This window comes from Battus philenor, unplaced genomic scaffold, assembly GCF_028537555.1.
Source record: "Battus philenor isolate CCGP_79_NKW_IND1 unplaced genomic scaffold, ilBatPhil1.0.hap1 SCAF_45, whole genome shotgun sequence".
Taxonomy (NCBI): Eukaryota; Metazoa; Arthropoda; class Insecta; order Lepidoptera; family Papilionidae; genus Battus; species Battus philenor.
The window spans coordinates 7,501-12,500 of NW_027181710.1; the positions used below are offsets into that span (position 1 = coordinate 7,501).

The 5,000-nt window shown below is 52.1% G+C and overlaps 3 non-coding genes across 3 annotated transcripts in view; all 3 read left to right on the forward strand.

Moving 5' to 3' along the window:
• The first annotated feature begins 791 nt into the window (after positions 1-791).
• On the forward strand, positions 792-2,695 carry LOC137929218 (small subunit ribosomal RNA). Its single transcript, XR_011108783.1, has one exon. It is a non-coding gene; the product is annotated as a small subunit ribosomal RNA (ribosomal RNA).
• An 807-nt stretch (positions 2,696-3,502) lies between these two features.
• LOC137929225 (5.8S ribosomal RNA) lies at positions 3,503-3,659 on the forward strand. The gene has a single exon (XR_011108789.1). It is a non-coding gene; the product is annotated as a 5.8S ribosomal RNA (ribosomal RNA).
• A 1,174-nt stretch (positions 3,660-4,833) lies between these two features.
• LOC137929229 (large subunit ribosomal RNA) overlaps positions 4,834-5,000 on the forward strand; it is a 4,034-nt gene continuing 3,867 nt past the window's right edge. Inside the window, exon 1 of the ribosomal RNA XR_011108793.1 lies at positions 4,834-5,000. This exon is cut by the window's right edge and continues 3,867 nt beyond it. This is a non-coding gene — a ribosomal RNA (large subunit ribosomal RNA).

Consider the following 5,000-nt stretch of genomic DNA (forward strand, 5'->3'; position numbering starts at 1 on the left):
TTATAAAAAAAAAAAAATTTAAAAATTATTCTTAGAAAACGCGCGCGAATCGAACAAAACTAATAACACCGATACACAAACAACGCGCGCCACCAACGAGAACGCCCGAAACTGAAACTTCTATAACCGACAAACGCACGAACGACACAGCGGCGGCGGAGGAGGGAAGAAAAAGGGGATCATCTCCCCACAACAACACACCGTAAACTGTGTCGGACGACGTCTCCGTTATGTAAGAGCGGAAGGCGTAAGAGAACGTCTCGTTTAATTAACGCGAACGGCGTTGGGCTCCCGAGTCGACTTCGGGGCGGCCCTTAACGCATCGCATCAACGAGCTCGTCGCGCGCTAGTCGCGCGACGGTCGATCATGATATATAAATCAAGGATTTCGGATCTCTCTAAAACCGGGCTGGAAATCGGTCATTGTTCGTTTTGCGAAACGATATTTTATAAAAGTGAAGATTTGTATGTGTCTCGTCAAAGAACGTTCCGATGAATCGGACGCGATGCCGCGTCCAAAGTAAATCTGGACGAACGCGAGGCGAGTGTTGAGATATACATTTTCCTCCGTGAACAGATAGAAAAACGAATTCATTTTGTTGTTGCGGTGTGGTGTTGTGTGTGTATTGTAATAAATACGCACGCACGCACGCACGCAAAAAGCTACCTAGGCACCGGCGCGTCACGGCGTTTCGAACGTCCGACGCGTCGCTTGTCACACGTCTATCATATCATCATCACCCTCATATCTCTCGTATGTGCGGTGTTGGTGTGTGTTAGCTCTAGCTAGCTCCCTGGTTGATCCTGCCAGTAGTTATATGCTTGTCTCAAAGATTAAGCCATGCATGTCTCAGTGCAAGCCGTATTAAGGCGATACCGCGAATGGCTCAATATATCAGTTTTGGTTCCTTAGATCTTACCTCGGTTACTTGGATAACTGTGGTAATTCTAGAGCTAATACATGCAATCAGAACTCTGACCAGTGATGGGATGAGTGCTTTTATTAGATCAAAACCAATCGACGGAGGGCCTCGCGTCCGAAGTCGTTAATTTTGATGAATCTGGATAACTTTTGCCGATCGCATGGTCCAGCACCGGCGACGCATCTTTCAAATGTCTGCCTTATCAACTTTCGATGGTAGTTTCTGCGACTACCATGGTTGTCACGGGTAACGGGGAATCAGGGTTCGATTCCGGAGAGGGAGCCTGAGAAACGGCTACCACATCCAAGGAAGGCAGCAGGCGCGCAAATTACCCACTCCCGGCACGGGGAGGTAGTGACGAAAAATAACGATACGGGACTCTTACGAGGCCTCGTAATCGGAATGAGTACACTTTAAATATTTTAACGAGGAACAATTGGAGGGCAAGTCTGGTGCCAGCAGCCGCGGTAACTCCAGCTCCAATAGCGTATACTAAAATTGTTGCGGTTAAAAAGCTCGTAGTTGCATTTGTGCGCCGCGCTGTCGGTGCACCGCATCCGCGGTGATACTGACACGTCTGCGGAGCATATCGTCGGTGAGCCGTCGGTAAAACGGCGGTTCAATATCAAAATCCTATCGCGGTGCTCTTCGGTGAGTGTCGAGATGGGCCGACAATTTTACTTTGAACAAATTAGAGTGCTCAAAGCGGGCTCAAAATGCTGCTTGAATATTTCGTGCATGGAATAATAGAATATGATCTCGGTTCTATTTTGTTGGTTTTCAGAACTCCGAGGTAATGATTAATAGGGATAACTGGGGGCATTCGTATTGCGACGTTAGAGGTGAAATTCTTGGATCGTCGCAAGACGAACATCAGCGAAAGCATTTGCCAAAGGTGTTTTCATCAATCAAGAACGAAAGTTAGAGGTTCGAAGGCGATTAGATACCGCCCTAGTTCTAACCGTAAATATGTCATCTAGCGATCCGCCGACGTTACTACGATGGCTCGGCGGGCAGCTTCCGGGAAACCAAAGATTTTGGACTCCGGGGGGAGTATGGTTGCAAAGCTGAAACTTAAAGGAATTGACGGAAGGGCACCACCAGGAGTGGAGCCTGCGGCTTAATTTGACTCAACACGGGAAATCTCACCAGGCCCGGACACCGGAAGGATTGACAGATTAACAGCTCTTTCTTGATTCGGTGGGTGGTGGTGCATGGCCGTTCTTAGTTGGTGGAGCGATTTGTCTGGTTAATTCCGGTAACGAACGAGACTCTAGCCTGCTAAATAGGCGTCGTCATTTAGGTGTGCGCCGCTCCGGTGGCGCAACTCACTGGCGACGTATTAAAATTCTTCTTAGAGGGACCGGCGGCTTCGAGCCGCACGAGATTGAGCAATAACAGGTCTGTGATGCCCTTAGATGTCCTGGGCCGCACGCGCGCTACACTGAAGGAATCAGCATGTTCTCCCTGGCCTAGAGGCCCGGGCAACCCGTTGAAACTCCTTCGTGCTGGGGATTGGGGTTTGCAATTATCCCCCATAAACGAGGAATTCCTAGTAAGCGCGAGTCATAAGCTCGCGTTGATTACGTCCCTGCCCTTTGTACACACCGCCCGTCGCTACTACCGATTGAATGATTTAGTGAGGTCTTCGGACCGACACGCGGTGGCTTCACGGCCGTCGGCGTTGCTGGGAAGTTGACCAAACTTGATCATTTAGAGGAAGTAAAAGTCGTAACAAGGTTTCCGTAGGGGAACCTGCGGAAGGATCATTAACGTGTGTGTATGTGTGCGAGACGCGTGATATGTTCACGAACGTTGTTGCGCCGCTGTTGCTGTTGTTGCTGTTGCGACGACGACGACGACGACGACGACGACTTCGTACATACCGTGTTTACACATATATATATGTAATACATCCATAATGATATATATATATACGACATATATACATATATATGTACGTACGCGCGCGCTGCTGTTCGTATCTAATGCGGACGAGCGCGCGCGCGTGTGCGTGCGTGTGTGTGTGCGTGTTTGTATATATGTATAAAAAATAAAATGTGAAATAATTGTCTCTAGCGTCTATTACGCCTAACGGCGCAGCGGCGACGGCGCCGTGGCGGTGGCCGGTGGCGGTGGTGGCATTCGTCGAAAGTGCTACCGCCGCCGCTGCCTCCGCCGCCGTCGAAGCGGCCGGGTGGCGGAAAAACGCCGAGAGACGAGCGCCGACCGGGGCATACCAAACGGAGCGTTCGAAGCGGTGAAAATCCCCACTGCCTAGCTCAGGCCCTTTATTGTCGGTTGGCGCTATACAAAACGAAATTTAAGCGGTTAGAAAGATGACAATGTCGTGCGTCACGCCAGCTCGTTGGGGGGTGCGCGGGTCGTCGTCGTTCATCATTCTAAAGGATTCGCGTCGGGGCGTTAAGCTTTTTCGGTGCCGTTTCTTTATGAACGCCTCGGCGCACATGAATTCGACCAACTTTCGACGTTAATACATAAAAACGGACAATCAAGTGGCCGACGGCGAGAGCCGTAGGCCGCTACCGTAAGTAATAACAACATTAAGAAAAAACCATTACCCTGGACGGTGGATCACTTGGCTCGCGGGTCGATGAAGAACGCAGTTAACTGCGCGTCATAGTGTGAACTGCAGGACACATTTGAACATCGACATTTCGAACGCACATTGCGGTCCGTGGAGAAATATCCAGGACCACTCCTGTCTGAGGGCCGGCTGTTAAAATATAAAAACCACACTGTTCGGTGTAGAACGCGCGCTACGTGCGCTCGCGCCGGTCGATGCGCGCGGCGGTGACGCGCGACGCGGCGGCGGCGGGTTGGTGGGGGGTGATGAACGAGCTCGCGGACGGTGCGATGGGACGATCTCTAATAAGAGTCTCTCGTCCGCGCCGCCGCGGCTCTCACTCTCTCTCTCTCACTATCCGCCGTCGCTGTCGTCGCGCTGCCGCTGCCGCACTACCGCGCGCGGGCGAGCGGGCGCGCGCTCTTTCGAACAATTGACGGTTTCCGTTGAACGTTCTTCGCGACGGACGACGGACGGCGGGGTGCTGCACCCCTCACGTCCGCGTACGCGCGGAGCGCGTTTACGGTCCGTTTAAATATATCGAATTGTATTGAATATGAAACGAGTGTGAAAAGATTACACGCATCGCTAAGACGCGAGTCTTCGTAGTGCGGTCTTCGTCCGAGCTCATCGGTTCGTGTATACGATATAATAAAATATATCGGAAGCACAGACGACGCGTCTCCGACGGATGCGACCGGCAGGCGGTGAATGTTTTCTTGCGCGGCAAGCGTAACGCACACACAAACATATGTAAGTAAACATTACGTGATGTTCATGTGCGCGCGCGCCTAGCCCGATGCGAGAGAGTTCACCGCTCGTCGTCGCTACGCATCCGTATTATGTCGGTGATACGCGTCGTCGTTCCAGTGCGAACGTTATATTATCGTATCGATACGGACCGATACCGAAAGGGCCGGACGATCGATCGCTAACGAAAAGTACTCGCGCTCGCGTATGCGTGTCGAGATTTTCGTTTACGCTCGTATCATCATAATCATCATCATCGTCATCGTCGTCGTTCATCGCGCAACGCGTGTTGTATGTGCAGCGTTGCGTTGTGCGTGCGCGCGTCTAGAGACCTCTAAGGACTCGCGACGCGCGCGCCTCGCGCACGCGCACTCGCTCTGCGACGCGCGATGATCGCGACGGTGGGGGTGGTGTACGGTAGGCGGACTCGACGTCCGAAGGGCGTCCCGCGACGACGACCGGCCGCCGTGCGCGCTTGCTTGCTTGCGCGCGCGGTCCGTCGGTTCGTCGTCGTCAAAAATATAATAAGGGACGTCGCGTACGGATATCGCGTCTGCCTCGAATTTTTATCGTTGGCCTCAGATCAGGGAGGATCACCCGCCGAATTTAAGCATATTAGTAAGCGGAGGAAAAGAAACTAACAAGGATTTCCCTAGTAGCGGCGAGCGAACAGGAAAGAGCCCAGCACTGAATCCCGCGATCGTCTCGAGCGCGGGAGATGTGGTGTTCGGGAGGTTCCG